Source organism: Lepidochelys kempii, chromosome 6, assembly GCF_965140265.1.
Source record: "Lepidochelys kempii isolate rLepKem1 chromosome 6, rLepKem1.hap2, whole genome shotgun sequence".
Taxonomy (NCBI): domain Eukaryota; kingdom Metazoa; phylum Chordata; order Testudines; family Cheloniidae; genus Lepidochelys; species Lepidochelys kempii.
The window spans coordinates 31,984,794-32,002,588 of record NC_133261.1 but is presented as its reverse complement, the minus strand read 5'-3'; the positions used below and the strand labels follow the sequence as shown (position 1 = coordinate 32,002,588).

Genomic DNA, 17,795 nt, shown 5'->3' with positions numbered 1-17,795 from the left:
TTCAAAAAAGAATTAGATAAGTTCATGGTCCATCAATGTCTATTTGCCAAGATGGTCAGGGACACAACCCCATGTAATGAGTGACCCCAAACCTCTGACTGTCAGATGCTGAGACTGGATGACAGGGGATGGATCATTTGATAATTACCCTGTTCTTTTCATTCCCTTTGATGCATCTAGCATTGGTCACTGTTGGAAGGCAGGATACTGGGCTAAATGGACCATTGGTCTGACTCAGTATGGTCATTCTTATGTTATGTACTTATTCTTATCCTTTCCCTTCTCTCTCCATCCCTGGCTACTTCCCTCTCTCACCACACACTGAGGTTTCTATCCTTAATACTATCATCTTGGCCTCCTAAATCTTATCCTGGTGTGATCTCATCTACGTTTGCAGCCTCAATTACAATCCCTATTATTTCTTTACCCTAGCTCACATATAGTGTCGCATTCAACAACTATTTCCCCACTTCACCCCATATTCAGGCTGTCAAGCAAATTCTTCCAACACTTCTTAAGCAATATCTCTGAAAACAATATTTTCTTCTCTATCCTTGCTGCTAAAACCAGGGCTTATGTCTTGGTCACTTCCTGAATTAACTATTGCAACTGCCTCCTATTCTGCTTCCCCACCCCCACTCCCGACTCCATTCTGATCTATCCAAAATGCTACAGTGGAAATGATCTTACTGGAAGCTCTTCACCAGTTTCCCCTAACCTTATAAATCAGCTTCAGGAGCTTCTGGACCTTGCCTTTAAGCCTCTGCACAATTTTATTCCTAACTCACATTTCTTAGTTTACCCCTCAGTTCTAGGTTCTTCCTACTATCCTGCATACTTCTTTCACTCCAGCCATGCTGACCTCCTACCAACTCCCTTTATAGATTTTCTCCTGGTCTCACCTTTGTCCCTGCTGTTGTTCATGCTCTTGGAACATCGTCGTTCTTGTGAGCCAAAAAAATCTCCCGGTCTTCATTCAAATGTATCATTAAAACACTTCAAGCATGATTCTCCATCGTCTTGCACCACGTGCAGTCACTTATACCTGTGCAAATCTGCCTCGTTTGATATTCTCCTGGAGAACTGGTGAATTTATGTCATCATCTGTCTTGCTTAGACTGTAACCTTCTTGGTGCAACAATTGTGTCTTTGTGAATTATACAGTGTCAGGTATACCAGTGGGGCTAACAAATAATAACAACTAAGAAGGGTAGGGAGCACTTAGATCATCGTTCTAAAGTGTCCGGCAGATGAAAAGAGCTACATAATTGTGTAGTATTAAGTATTTCATCATGTAAAGTGATTGGTACTAGTAACTAATACATTGACTTACTTTAAGTTGGAAAAACACATACGCTTCTTCATAAAAAGTTACATTAATATTTATTTGAATTTTCAAAAAACCACAGCCAATAATGACGTTTTTATCACTTTTTCAAGCCACTGACCACATACTTACAAATATATGAGGGTCTTATGGGTGAATATTTTACGTGTTAACGGTGCATGGTGGCTTTTGCCACATCCTGTTTCTTGGTATAGTCCAAGCTCCTTTTATATCTTCAGCTATCTGGATTCTACAAGAGCATTTAACATAGATAATACCCCAATATTTATAACAAAGATGGGACTCGGGAAGGAGTTTACTTGGCAATCCTGCACAAAATGAACACACTGAAACTCTCCATATGCAGTTTTCTGAAAGTCACCAATGCCAAGAAATCATTAGTTTAAGTGCCTACATTGATTAATTCACCTTCTTCCACTTTGCCAAAGTTGATCCATGCCAAAGGTACCTAAGTATTTTAAAATTACAGTGTACTGATTGTTTTTTCAGATAAATTTAAATATGGTACAAATGGAAGGGTCAATTTATCTTCAGAACTGAGACCTGCATCTGTGTAGCAAAGCCCTTTCACAGCAAGTTGGTCCAAATAATTTCTCCACTGTAATTTCAACTGAAACTGTTAACGATAGATTGTAATTGAGTTAACATTCGAGACCCTGTAGCACCTCTCTCCAAACTGCAAATATACTCCGACATACAACTGGTAGTGGTCAGGTATCCGAGTACCCTTTTTTATTCTGTACATTATAGCTACCCATCACACACTTTGAATCCATACTCTGCAACACAGGCACAAAAGCACTCAAGGAAACAGGAAACATTGTGCTAACATGTCTTTGTACTGATGAATAAAAAACCATAACCCCCCAGGCTAAGCTGCCAAATAAGTAGTGAATTAATTTCTGTACAGTACTCCAATATTACAAAGGTGTGTTGAAAGGTGTCTGCTCATGTTTCAAATTAAACGCACTGCTGGTCAGCATTAGCACCTCAGCTTTGAACAGCAGCCATTTGCCGATAACACTTCAGGGGCTGGGAAAAACGGATTTGCCGTTCACACTGGAATAATTAGAACATGTCAGGAAGAATTAATTTCCTCATTTTTCAAAAGGATACACAGAAATTACCATGTTATTATATGACAGGGTCCCTTGGAGAATTGTATTAAATTTAATTTCTAGCGCAGCCCACACAACAAATTAAAGTCATAAATAAGATGGAAAGAAGCGGGACGCAGAGCATATGTTTATGGCAATGAGTGAAGCCAAGGGACCAGAAACAACTATCTTCATTTCATTTTATTTAAATCAGCCAGACACTGTATCTGAATGACAGCACTTGTTAATGGTGCTGAGATTATAGGCTCCTTAATTTTAGAAAACAGAAGCAGTCATCAGTCACTATTTGAAATGGTATATTTTCTACAGTGCAGATATTAGTTTAAATTTGCTTCCTTTTCAGCAAGTTTGGGGCCCTGCAGCAATGCAGCAACTTCAATAAGAGAGAATGCACTTGTTTTTTTTAAATACTTTGTTTGTTTGATTTTATTTTATTGTATAAGGGCAGAGGGAAGATACACTAAAAAGACATAGTGAGCTAACAAAAGTGGTTGAAAATGGAAAAAGCTAGATCTCTGAATAGCTAGGGTACTATTACTCTCCACACCAGGCCATTCTGACCCAAATAAACTAATTTTGGGTGAAGAGATCATTCATATCTCTTACTAAATGAGGAACAACCTGTTTCCTTCACTTATGAATATTGTTGGCACTAGATAAGAGTATTTAACTGAGACTGTCTAAAATCACTACGTTTGCTGCCTACAACCAATCCCCTGTATTTTGATCTCAAATAAAAAAAAGTAACAATATTTAGTCTGCAAAAAACCTCAATCACCCCCAGTCTTCAGAGTGATACACACAACTCCTCAGTGTTAGTGCTTACAAGTCTCTCCTCCAACCCCAGCAGCCACATGCAGCCTTTCCTCTGACCTCAAAGGGATTCGCACTAATGGTCATGTTATACAACACTAAAGTCAATTCAAGTGCACTTTAATAACATTAATAAAATTTTAATAAAGGATTATAAAATATTAACAATATTTTAACATGCTTTAATACCTGCTTCTGTTCTATTCTGTGTACACTTCAACTTTTAGTTGTTGTGCAAGGTATGGACCAAAACAATAAATATTATGCAATTATACAGAATACTCTTAGTCGTCCCTATCATGCTGTCGTGGGTTGAAAGACTTGCTGCTGAAACTGTTGCACTTACAAAGGCATGACACCTCTGAAATACAGAGTTTGACCACTTTAAATTCCGGAGTGGAGGCTAGCACAATTACTGATAATCTAGACAGTAGAATTGCCTCTTACTACAGCATTGTATGAAATATCTTTCATTTAATAATTAGAAGCTTTTTAAGAAACTCTAGCTCTATTACCTTTTGCAATAAATGATGCTTCTTGTGGAGCAAACAGAACTGAATTGTATGATAACCAAGCATAGGTAAAATGAACAGAAACTTTCAAAAATGTAAAAATAATAGGCATAAAAAAGATGCCATAAAATATATTACTTGACAAGAGATTAACTTTTTCTCATTGATAGGTATACAGTGTGTTTTTCATATATATTCACTGTGACACTGAAAGAACCCAGAAAAGTCTTTAAACTATCATATTAGCTAGAAATGGGCACTAGAAATTGCCAATATGAAAAAAAGAAAGAGTTTGTACATTTTAAGAAATAGCTGTCATGGATCTGAGCACTCCCATGGGTGCAACAAACTTTAAATAATTCGTGAATCAATTAACTGGCAACTCTCTACATAACACAGATTTCACACTCCCAGGTCACTGCATTATCAGCCTGATATGAATCATAACATTTTGGAGAAAAGTTCGTAATTGAAATCATTAATTAATTTAACAGGACTTTTAGTTATGCATAGCATTACACAGCTGTAAAGGAGCAGAGATTAATTAGTTGTTTCTCTGACAATTTTCTCTACTTAGTGGGAAACTTTTCAACTTAAGAGACACATCACAGTAGACATAATGCTATGGCAGCCTCTTAAGCAAATTTAAACTCGCTATTATTTGCTACATTCAGAGGTAGGAAATATACAGAGGTTGCAGTAAGAAACAACAGTTTCTTGCAGTACAGTTCCTCAGAATTATAAATGGGTCTCTACTTTTTTATACTGAAACTTCACAAAAAATTAAAATCTTTTAAAGCAAGCGCAAATGAGTTTAAAAGATCAGCTAGCATGACCAAGACTAACATAAAGATGAACTGATCTTATCCAGTCAGTTTATTCTAAATAGCAAATAAGGGATATGTACAATAGCTACAGTGGCTATATGAGACACATATGTGTGATTAGGAAACAAATATTTGCAAGGTATACAGAAAGGAAGGAAGCCTTTGGTTAAGACAGGCCTTATAGCAGTGATGGGCAACCTGTGGCTCGTGGGCTACATGTGGTCCATCAGGGCAATCTGATTGCGGGCCACGAGACATTTTGCTGACATTGACCATCCGCAGGCATGGCCTCTGCAGCTCCCAGGGGAACGGCAAATCGCGGCCACTGGGAGCTGCAGGGAGCCGTGCCTGCAGACGGTCAATGTCAGCAAAATATCTTGCAGCCCGCAATCAGATTACTCTGATGGGCTGCATGCGGTGCACAGGTTGCCCACCACTGCCTTATAGTGTGATACTCACAGGGCTCTATCTGTTTAGTTTAACAAAATGAAGGTTATGGTGTAATTTGATCACAGACTATATAGGTATTTCTGAGTACTTCCCTGTGGAACAGAGTGCTCTTCAAACTAGCAGACAAAGATAAACACTGGAGCCATTGTTAAGCACTAGAACAACTACCAAGTCTTGTGGTGGATTCTCCATCACTGGAAATTTTTTATCGAGATTGGATGTCTTTCAATCTTAGTTCAACCGCAGCAATTGGACTTGAAACAAGATTCACTTGAGGAAAATCCTGTAGCCTGTATTATGCAGGAGGTCAGACCTAGTGATCAGAGTCGTCCATTCTGTCCTTAAATTCTATGAATCTATGAAACTTTCAAACATGCGCATGCTTGTGGCATTTTACCATTGAGATCAATAGAAACAGATTTACGCCAATGCTGAGCACTTTTGAAAACATGACCTTAATCTTGCTGTGCCTCAGTTCTCTATCAATAGAATGGAGATTATACTACTTCCTTTCCTCCACCCTTAGTCTGTCTTGTCAATTAAGACTGCAAGATCACCAGCGAATGGACTGTCCCTCCCTACATGTTTGTACAGCATCTTGTTCAATGGGCCCCCAATTTCAGTTGATGCCTTTAAGCATTACTGTAATACAAATAAAATGCTAATACTGAAGTAATAAAAGCAACATAATAAGGTGCATTTCCATATTATCTTTCACCTGAGGATCTCAAAGCACTTTATAGTCATTAATTAATATTCAAAACAATCCTGTGAGGTAGGATTTTACAGATAGGTAAACTGGCACGGACAGATTTAATGGTTTGTCCAATGTTATATCATTGGTAAAACTAGGACTAGAACCCAGAATTCTTGGTTCTGGGTCTGCTACAGTAACCTTGAAATAACAATACATTTTCATTTTCTCCTTGAGAATAATTTATCCACTTATCACTTTAAAGCTCTAGAAACACAACACCTGATTTCAATGAGTATGGCAACCGGAATTTAAAAATATACAGTTGGTTTCTTTTATCCTAGCTGAAACTAGTATCATTGTCCCATATTTCTGCTCACCACATCCCTTTGCATCACATTATGTATCATGTTGTATCATTTAAATACAAATAGATTTCCTTCTAACTTATAGTATTATGCATACCAAAATTTACTATTCACAATAATAAAAAGAACAGCTTATAATTATTGCAGGGACTTCATCTGTCCAGAGTGAGTAAGTGAGTGAGTGTGTGTGTGTGTGTGTGTGTCAAGTTAAAATAAACTATTTTTTCAGGGAAAGGAGATAATTAAAGCACACAACAAAGGAACGAAACAATAATAAAATAAAAAAAAACAATAACCAAAGTATTATTTGTGTTGCCTTATGATTATGAATTATAAATATAATTAAAACAGATTTAGTAAGTTAACCTATTTGGAGCTGAAATCAGTGGCGTTACCCCTGGTAAACCCAGCCCTACAGTTTTTTAAAAATATGTACATTGTATAAGCCATGTCAACAGCCAATTGTTGTCCAAGCACAAATAGGACAAGAAAATATCGATTAGTATTGTAAAGCAATTATTTAGTAGTTCATTTGATTTGTTTTGATTTTCCTCCTCCGATCCCACACTTCTTTTAGCACGAAATTGCTAAAAATAAAATGCCTATTAAATTGTGGGAGGAAAGGCGGTAGAGGTTACTATGTGAATCAGAAACCCAATTTCTGATCTGTTTGGTGGTTGTGCCATTTATTCATTATTAAATACTTCATCAGCCTATCCCGCAGGGCCCTATTAAAAAAATGTTAACCACATATTTGAGCAAGAGTTCCTCTAGCTGACCCCACATAACTCAGTCCCAATGCAGCCCTATGATATAGTTTAAATTCCAGGCTTTGATGCAAATCTTGACTAGCCTGAACACCCACGACCCTTCATAGTCCTAGAGAGCGTATGCCCTGCTCTGATAACATCAGCTGAACTCATCCAAGCAAATTTAGGTATTCCACTGATGTCACAGTTGAGACTGTTCCCTGGGAATGACTGACAGCAGTACTTCAAGCCTAATCAGCTCTAGAAATCCAGTTACAGTGTTAAAAGAGTTTGTCTAAAGTCTGTTAACAGGACCTAGGGCTCTTCATTGATCCTTGATAGCACCTTTTTAAGCAAATAAAAATTCCATATCATCCAGCTGTTCCACTGGATTCCTAAATCAAATCCCAACAAACATTAAATTAACATTAAATCTGTAAAAACTGCATACATAAAGGAACCAATAAAGTTCTTTCCTTGCTTATGTGGACAACAGAGCAAAACAGTAGAGACTTTCTTGATTTAAATGGTGTCTCCATCTCTAGTTGGAAGCCCAGGGCATGATGTGAAAAATGGCTTTCTGTGTCCTGCAATGGCTTCCCTGAATCTCTTGTCTCTTCCCTGATGTTCCATGTTCTGAGGCAGTGAGCATGAGTTGTACATCTGGGTCTTGACCTAGCGTTAGCTGGCCAAACAGCCAAAGATGTGAAGGAATACTGGCACTAGCTGGAAGGGGCACTCTCAGCGCAGCCCCTTCCATTCTCCAGCATACCTAAGACTCTACTGTTTTAATAAACAATTAATCCATTTCTATAGAATGTTAAAGAGTCCAACAAATCAGTAGGTTGCCTTAGCCATCTGTAACACCATCTACTGCTATGTTTATAACCATCTATAATGCATACTCCTAAAGGCTAGTTAAATGTTTATTCATAACCTTTTCTTCAGCAGCAAATTGAGCTTTCAACTAAACATTTTTGCAGAAATTGTCTGTTTTCCTCAACAACAAAAAATAGATTTTTCATCTGAAAATTGAGAACACAAAACCCCAATATTTTTCAGTCAAATGTCAAAAAAATTGTGGAAAACTCCCCTATTTTCCAAACAGATCTAATACTACTCATGTCTGTAACATGCTTATACCATCCATTAATAAATTATTAACCCTTTGTAAACTATACCCTTAACATAAAGTGTGACCAATTCAGACACCAAGAATAAGGGTACAAAAAAAGGGTACAAAGGTAAAAGGTTACAAATTAAGGGTACAAAAAAAATCAGTTTTTATCTCACTCCCTGCCAAGGCAGATGGCTACACAGAACTGATCTGTGTGAGACCCAGTGTTTCCTGTCCAAACTTGTATTGGGTTTTGTGCAAAGTTTGGAATACTATAGAAGGGCGTAGTTAGTATCTTTATTTCACTACAGAATAATTGTTTATCCAGAGCACAGAAGGAATCTTTCCAGGGCTTTACATACTTCCTCTTTTACACCCTGGTTGAAGAAATGGAAACAGTAATGCTTTACTTTAGAGTAGATGAGCAATATTTTGAAATCTTATTAATCTTAATGGTTTCTTTTCGTGTGACAGAGTCCCTGAAGAAAACTGGTGGTCTGTCCTGTGATCACTAAGCATAGCATTGACTGCTGTTCTCAGAATAGGTCAGCTTGGCTCATGTGGAGGAGGTTTTGAGGGAGGCAGGTCCAACAAAGGAGGTCATCTAAAATGTCATCAGCTTCACTTTCTGGATGAAATCATAGAAAATGTTTGAATTTTAGCCTTTACTGTCTCTCACTATAGTGCTTTTCTTTCTGATGATCTAGCAATTCAGGGTGACAGGGCTCAGGCTGTTTGTTATATGGCTATGTGTTCTTAAAGGATTTTCCCTCAAGCACCTTGAGAATTGGAATCATCTATCTCCTGAACTGGTTAGCAAGTTTCTTAGGTTTCTATTTTCTGCTGGGTCATCACATTTTCACTTGGACTCATTTTTCTGATGAACCTGATACAAAGAGGTTCTGAACTGTTGACCAAATCAGAGACTAGCAACAAGAGAATTTTGTCAGGGAACCAACCAGTAGCAATCAATATAACTTATTTTTTGCCAGTTGGCACCATCTGAAGTGAGCAATTTTCATGGTTTTCTGTAGAATGCTGATAAATTGTTAGACTTGGAAGATTAAATATTCTAGAACTTTGACAACAAACATTTTGGAGTTAGTCAACGTTGGTGGGGGGTTTTAAAATTACATTTGACTACACAAAGAAAATAAAAATAAAAAAAAAACCACAAAGTTCATACACTAATGGCTTAAGGGCTGTGTGTGAATTGCCACTGAGGTCTCCGCATCAAGAGGTACATCCAGACTGCAAGCAGTGACTGTGAGGCCAAAAGCCTTTTGTTTTTTAAAACATGTACCAGGCAGAGGGGATGCAACATTTTTCTCTCCAAAAGAGACCTTTATGGAATTGTGTCCAGAGCATTAAATGAGTGCCTCTAAAGGTTTATCAGAAATCTTCATACAAACACAATTTTTTCTCATTTTACAAATAGAAAGATTGTTTGCTCTCCCACTATGTTAGACAGAAACTCTACCTTGACAGTACTGTCTGTCCTAGGATTTCCTGATCAACATATGGTAAATTGCAGTGGGTTATTAAAGAGAGAAGGTGGGTGAGGTAATATTGTTTATTGGACCAACTTTGGTTGGTGAAGGAGACATGTTTTCAAGCTACCCAGAGCTCTTCTTCAGGTCCTCACTGGAAGTTACTCATGGATGGGAAGGAGGACACTCCAGGGAACACGGTTTGAGGGAAATTCGGGACTGGGCATGTGTTGAGGGTCACCTTGCTGGCTGTAACCAAGGCTGGGGGAAGCCAGAGTGGACCTGGGGGACTGCAGACAGGTCTAGCACACACACACTCTGGGTGGGACTTGCATGCTCGTATGCTGGCTGTGAGCATCCCAAACTGGGAGCTACAGCAGCAAAGCATTGTAAGGTACCCAGGTTGCAAGGCAAGCGGTGACAACATCCTGGTCTGGATTGCATCCCAGAGTATGATATTATTAGGTGTCCTAGGTACTCATCTGGGTTTCCTCACTTTTCTTGAGGCATCCTGTGGAAAATAATACTCAAAGGCTATATTTCTGTGAAGTCTGTAGTACCATAGGGACCTCTTACATTGAGGTAATTCATTTAATAGATGAAACACATTGGCACTGTGCCTCAAATAATTCAGAATTCCCTCTTGTAGTTCACCATACTAGTATTCACTATACACAGGCTCAACTATCTGTCGGGAAAGTTGACTTAGCACAAGTGTTATTTTATTCTTAGGACAAGAGAGCATCTTGAATACGTGACACACTTCATCTCCTGTGGAGAACAGAAGAACACCATACTTTGCGGCATGTTCTTTCAGCGACAGAGAAAATTTTTCCAATCACTCAAGCTAGCTTGACTAAAATGTAGAGACAGAATCACACACTGGAAATTTTGGGAAATGTGGAAACATTTTCTTAGATACGGTGAATTAGCAGGAAAGTCACCACTCTTCATATATAATCTTCTGTGTGTTTTGTTTTCTGACTTATTTTTCCCCTCTTGAAAGGAATTTTTCTCTATTCTATCTAGTTATTTCATTTTTAATGTAGATGTATTTTTGGCATAATTTGTTCATGCAGTATCTCAACCTGTGCTATGAGTTTACATGGTGGAAATGAATAAAATCTCAGCATTTTATAAAGTATTGTCTTCATCTTGGCATATGCATATCTTTATCCTTTTCCCTAGAGTGTGGGAACTGGCACCACAAGTGAATCAGGAGCACAGGAATAAATCATTTGTGCTGAGGAAGTATGCGCTATTACCAGTTCCCAATATTATCACTTTCTCTTTACATCTACCAGTTTAGGTGCATTATCTATTGACAAAATCTGCCCTATTGTAAAGGAATACCAGTAGTGTCAACTTTTACAAACGTATTGTGTCTCGCAATTTTAGTGTTTTGCTGAAAGCGCCAAATCTTGGAGTCATGTGAACATATCAGAATTTAAGCCTTCACTTTTTTAAAAGCAAGCGTTTAACCCTCATTGGTTGTAGAGAAAAGCTTGAAAATGTGAATTCTAAAGACTCAAACTCTAGAAGGCAAAATAAAAGATGCAGAGGGTTTGGTGTTTTTTTTTTCCATTAATCCCAGGGTTTTTTAGGACTAGACTCAATTTTTGAATGTTTTAGGTTCTCAATACTGGAATACAATGCAAATATAATAACACTGTTATGAGGACTTGTAGTAGCCCCTTATTTAGTAACAAAAAATGTGCTTGCAAATATTTTAAAATCTTAACACCTTTATGAAACTTACAAAAAAAATGTTCAATATGAGTCCTTAAGGGACAATAAAAGTATTTGGCTTGACACAGGTTACAGAGACTCCAAGGAATAAATAAAGGCCTAAATGAGATTTAGAAAATCTAAATTTGGAGCCTTCTATATGGGGTCAATACCAAGTATTATGCAAATTGAATGTATTTAGTATTAAAGAGATATAATTTGGATATTAACAGGTGGTTTTAATGTTCCGTTTGACTCAATACCAAAAGTGATTACCATGAAAATCTTTATAATTTATCTATTGAGTAATTTACCCTAATGAGGTACTTGTGAAACTTCTAGGGAATAATACAAGTGCCACAGTAATGTTAAGTATTTTCAAACAGCAATGATAAGATTTTAATGGTGTCCACTGTTCTAGGGAGTCTAACAGTAGCTGCATATTTTGACTGATGTCTGCTTGGCCACAATAAGAATATATGAAGATATCACTCCTGAATAGGAAAGCCACAGGGAAAGACAGACAGATTAGACTTTTGGAAAGGCTTCATTGTGAAACACTTGAGAACATTTACTGGTATACAAGCTCTAAACTGGGAGCAATTTAAAAAAATCAGATTGATCACTTTTTAGTTTAGTGAATTCTGCCACTATGTAAGTCCCTGAAACTCAAATGCAGATTTTTGCAAAGACATTTTGCAGGCCATTAGTTAAAAAAAATAAAATAAATAAAAATAAAAGCTTTTACATGGAGGAAGGCCCAGAAGGAGCTCATATTTCCTTGTTTGTGTGTGTTTTTGTCAGACGCTAAATGCAATCTGTATATAGTTTTTTTGTGGTTTCATAGAATGATGTTCAACTGTCCAGGCTGGTGGTTAGTACTAAATGATGCTGCCAAAGCTTTACTGTTCTCAGATTCTTAGCACTCTAGAAACAAACAAATGAACAAACAGTCTCTTCCATCTGGAATGGAAGACTGAATAAAAGTAAGAACAAAACTGTGGTAGAAAGGAACATATGCTCAAAAGAAAAGAAAAGAAAAGAAAAACAGGAGGAGGCAGAAAGCAACTACCCCAATTTACAGCTATAGTTTAAATGGTGCAGGCACCTTTAATACTGTAGCAAAGGAAAGGCATTTTAAATAATATTACTCTTACTAAAGCACAGCTTAGTCAGAGAAGACCAGGACTTATTCATAGGTGGTGCATACAATAAAGAAAAATCTAGAGAAGTGAGTTGTATTTTGTTTCAAAACTCAATATCTGCCCCGTTTTTCATGTTATGATCCATATTGGAACGTCCAAGACAACCAGTAAAGGTTTCAGTGTTCAAAAGCAAGACTAGCTGAGAGGCTCCATGGCAGGTAGATAAATGTATTTCCAGTGAAATAATGATTTGATAGAATGTCATCCCCTCTCACTGCATAAATAGGAGAGGTGATGACATTCTGTAAAAGGCAATTTTTATTCCCATACTTCTGACTTCCAGAGATACATTACTCACTCAATTCCTGTGAGTTATCTGCTCTGAGGTCATGTCTTATTTTTTAGAATGCCATCACTGACTGAACAACAGTTAAGTGACAAGAAAAAATGGGAATGTTATTTTCCACCCTACATAACCTCATGTAAATATCTGAGAACATCCATTCACGTAAAATAGTTGACTACTGTTGTAGCTCTTGTTTCGTCATCATTAAAAGCTAATTCCACATATGTTTGAGCTACCTATGTAATATCTACAGGAGAAAATGATGTGATATGGTTTCCAAACATTGTCAGACTTATCAAGCACATATGTAGAAGAATTAAGATCCCAGAATTCTCTGTATCATCTCATAATTTTTAACATTTTAATTAATTAGCAGCTTATTCCAAAAATGTTTGAATACTTAAGACATTTGATAACTATGGTTAATCCTCATTAAAACTAAGATTACATGATATAATTACATGTAAATGAGAATGAATTCAATAAAATTCTTACCCTTTTCAGTGTTGGGCACTCTGTTGTGAATCATACAGTATATACAATTAGAGTTATATTGCTAAGCTAAAAATATTGGTGAAGATCTAAAAATGACGAACAGTACCTTTTAAATTAATGTCTTATTAGTTGAGTGAAGTACACTGACAAAGAATAATTTATGCTTATTCAAACTGCTCTCGACATCTTCAGGTGTTTCCAAATGAGCTCACAGAAGAGTGATTAAATGCATCTGATAACAAGCCACACATTGCTGAAATTACTTACCGCCTCATTTTATGATTAATTAAACATGTAGATTAAAGTTGCAAAAGAATTTAGATTAATGAGCAAGTTAAGTCTTGCTGATATAAGTGAATTGGGAATTGGATGCTCTGTGGAACTTTATAAACATGCATTTTATAATGAGTAAGACAAGGCTACATGTTGAATCCTGGCCACAAGGGCCTTTGACGATGCAGTCTTTTTTAACATGGTTTGACAGCTTTCAAATAACATTCTACTATAGGCTTTAAACTTTGTGCATTGCTGTAAAACATGGCTACATAACTCATGTATTAGGAGTACGATTATTTCAAAGCTCTCCAAGGTAATGACCCCTTGTAGCAGCAGCTGTTCAGAAAAATTACAAGCTCAATTGTTATTTTAATCAGAGAGAGTTTAGTAGTTAAAAGCAGTTATGCAACTTGTAAAATTATATGACACTTCATCAGTAGCTTCTCTACAGCATCCTTCATCCAAAAAAATAATAAAAAAAACAGTTTGGACTTATTAGGGAAACAGGATGCTCAGTCATTCATAAAAAATTCAAAGCCATTTATTAGTGTGGTTTCTGTGCACAGCAAGGTAATGTTTAAATTTATGATGACCCTTATCAGCTCCAAGAGTGTCTCTAAATATCGGCTGGGTTTGCCAAGTATCCAATTTCTCTCTTTTAAGATCAGCTTTACCTAATCCAGATAGTTTAGTTAGTGTCAAAAAGCCAAGTTGGACTTTATGATTTTGCTGGGCAAGAGCAAATCCATGAATAACATTTCCATGAACAGTGTTTTGTACAGAGAAGCTGAAAGCAAAGCTATTGAACTAACCTTACGATTAATAAAAAGATTTTACTACTGTACTTGTAGCACAATGACATTTACAACTCCGCTTTCATGATCTACTGCACAAAACAGTGGCACGAAGTGTCTCCTTCAGACTCCACTGAGGAGTCTGATTAACACTGCTCTCTCAAATACACCTTTATTTCCTTTCCATACATAATTTTAGAACTTGAATACAGATAAATTTCCTTGCAAAGGTTGCATACTTTCTATTTAAATTCTAATTTGAAGATATCAAAGGACTACTAAAATTAAAAATTAAGAAAAATTTGGTCAAGGACCAACAAGATCCCTTTGTAACAGACCTGGCAAATTGTGGATATTAACCTCACACATTAATCGCATGAACCTAATGGCCTTTCTGAAACTGTATTAACGAGAATACAACATTGTGAGTTGCATTTTATAACTGAGTGTATGACTTGATTGTTTTAATTGTTTATTGATTTACTCCCCAATTAGGCATAGCACTTAAGCACATGTTTTAACTCCCACTGACTTCACCAGGACTTCTGCACATGCTTAAGTGCTTTTGTGCATCAGGGCTTTAAGGCTATTTAATCCTAAAATTTATTCAATTTGATTAAAGAGGTACATATTCCATGTACAGTCAGGATATTATATATTGGAGCCTCACTTCTGGTGTGCCTATTTAAAAAAAAAAACCTTTAAAAAGGTCATAAAAACATAAGCTGGTCATACTGGATCAGACCAAAATGGTCAATCTAGCCCAGTAGCTCTTTCCCAACAATGGCCGGTGATAGATGTGTCAGAGGGAACGAACAGAACGGGGCAATTTATCAAGTGATTCATCTTGTCATCCAGTCCCAACTTCTGGCAGTCAGAGGTTTAGAGATACCCAGAGCATGAGGTTGCACCCCTGAGCATCTTGGCTGATAACCATTGATGGATCTATCCTCCCTGAACTTTTCTTATTTTTTTTTAAACTCATTTATACTTTTGGTCTTCACAACACCCCTAGCAACAAGTTCCACAGTTGGCTGTGTGAAGAAGTACTTCCCTATGTTTGTTTTAAACTTGCTGCCTACTAATTTCACTGGGTGACTCCTGGTTCTTGTGTTATGTGAAGGAGTAAATAACATTTTCCTATTCACTTTCTCCACACCATTCATGATTTTATAGACCTCTACAATAGCCCCTTTTAGTCATCTCTTTTCTAAGCTGAACACTGAACACTTTTAATCTCTCCTCATATGGAAGCTGTTCCACACCCCAAATCATTTTTGTTGTCCTCTGTACCTTTTCAAATTCTAATGTATATTTTTAATGGCGGTACCAGAATTGCACCCAATAGTTAAGGATGGGCACACCAGGGATTTACGTAGTGGCATGATGATATTTGTGGTTTTAACTATCCCTTTCCTAATGATTCCTAATATTGTTAGATCTTTTGACTGCCACTGCAACTTGAGCAGATGTTTTCAGCGAACTATCCACAACACCTCCAAGATTTCTTTCTTGAGTGGTAACAGCTAATTTAGACCCCATCATTTTGTATGTATAGTTGAGATGGTTTTTTTCCTAGCGTGCATTACTTTGCAAATATCACAACATTAAATTTCATCTACCATTTTGTTGCCCAATCAACCAGTTGTGTGAGACCCTTTTGTAGCTCTTCACAGTCATCTTTGGACTTAACTATCTTCCATAATTCTGTATTGTCTGCAAACTTTGCCACCTTCAGTGTCTACCCCTTTTCCAGATCATTTGTGAATCTGTTGAACAGCACTGATTCCAGTACAGATCTCTGGGGGACCCTGGTATTTTCCTCTCTCCATTGTGAAAACTAATCACTTATTCCTACCCTTTATTTCCTATCTTTTAACGAGTTACTAATTCATGAGAGACCTTCCCTCTTATCGCATGACTGCTTACTTTACCAAAGAGCCTTGTATGTGGGCCCTTGTCAAAGGCTTTCTGAAAGTCCAAGTATACTAACTATATCAACTGTCCATGTGTTTGACACCCTGACACCACCAAAGAATGCTAATCGATTGGTGAGGTATGATTGCCCATTACAAAAGCCATGTTGACTCTCCCCCAACATATCCCGTTCATCTATGCATCTCATAATTCTGTTCTTTACTACAGTTTCAACTAATTTGCCAGGTACTGGAGTTAGGCTTACCTGCCTGTAATTGCCAGGATTGCCTCTGAAGCCTCTCTTTAAAAAAATATAAAAAAAATAAGTGTTACATTAGTTACTCCCAGTCATCTGGTACAAACGCTGATTTAAGCAATAAATTACATACCACAGTTGTTATTTCTGCAATTTCATATTTGAGTTCCTTCAGAACTCTTGAGTAGATAGCATCTGGTCCGGATGACTTATTACTGTTTAATTTGTCAATTCATTCCAAAACCACCACTATTCATAGCTCCATCTGACACAGTTCCTCAGATTTGTCACCTAAAAGGAATGGCTCAAGTGTGGGCATCTCCCTCACAGCCGCTACAGTGAAGAATGATGCAAAGAATTAATTTAGCTTCTCCACAATGGCCTGGTATTCCTTGAGTGCTCCTTTCCTCAGTAGCATCTGACTTCCATTAAAGGATGCTGTCAAGGTTCCTTCCCCACTCTGAACTCTAGGGCACAGATGTGGGGACCTGCATGAAAACCCCCTAAGCTTATTTTTACCAGCTTAGGTTAAAACTTCCCCAAGGTACAAACTATTTTACCTTTTGTCCTCGGACTTTATTGCTGCTACCACCAAGCATCTAACAAATATATATAACCGGGAAAGAGCCCGCTTGGAAACGTCTTTCCCCCCAAATCCTCCGCAAACCCTACACCCCCTTTCCTGGGAAAGGCTTGATAAAAATCCTCACCAATTTGCATAGGTGAACACAGACCCAAACCCTTGGATCTTAAGAACAATGAAAAAGCAATCAGGTTCTTAAAAGAAGAATTTTATTTGAAGAAAAAAAGTAAAAGAATCACCTCTGTAAAATCAGGATGGTAAATACCTTACAGGGTAATCAGATTCAAAACATAGAGAATCCCTCTTCGCAAAACCTTAAGTTACACAAAGACACAGAAACCGGAATATACATTCCATCTAGCACAGCTTATTTTCTCAGCCATGTAAACAAAACAGAATCTGACGCATATCTAGCTAGATTACTTACTAAGTTCTAAGACTCCATTCCTTTCTGTTCCCGACAAAAGCATCACACAGACAGAGAGAACCTTTGTTTCTCCCCGCCCCCTCCAAGAAAGTATCTTGTCTCCTCATTGGTCGTTTTGGTCAGGAGCCAGCGAGTAAAATCTTTTGGACAATATAAGCTATATGAAAACTTGCCTTAAAGATAGGTAGCAAAACTACAGTTTTTGTAATTGCTGTTTATACACTTCATTATGTCATGCATTTTCAAAAGTGGATCCCTTCACGTAAGAATGCAAGTGTTACTAAACAGCACATTTTTCAGTATTGTCTGCAAGACTCTTGCTCCTTGGCCTTTCTTCAGTAG

At 37.3% G+C, this 17,795-nt stretch overlaps 1 protein-coding gene across 24 annotated transcripts in view; it reads right to left on the bottom strand.

Moving 5' to 3' along the window:
• The window catches only part of SOX6 (SRY-box transcription factor 6), a 445,713-nt gene that overhangs the window by 346,613 nt on the left and 81,305 nt on the right, over positions 1-17,795 (bottom strand). For 2 of the 24 annotated variants that reach the window (XM_073347410.1, XM_073347411.1), the window contains exon 3: positions 16,453-16,488. The exons of the other annotated variants lie outside the window; for them this stretch is intronic. The gene's annotated coding sequence lies outside the window, so the exon portion shown is untranslated. The remainder of the gene's footprint in view (positions 1-16,452; positions 16,489-17,795) is intronic. 24 annotated transcript variants of the gene reach the window in all.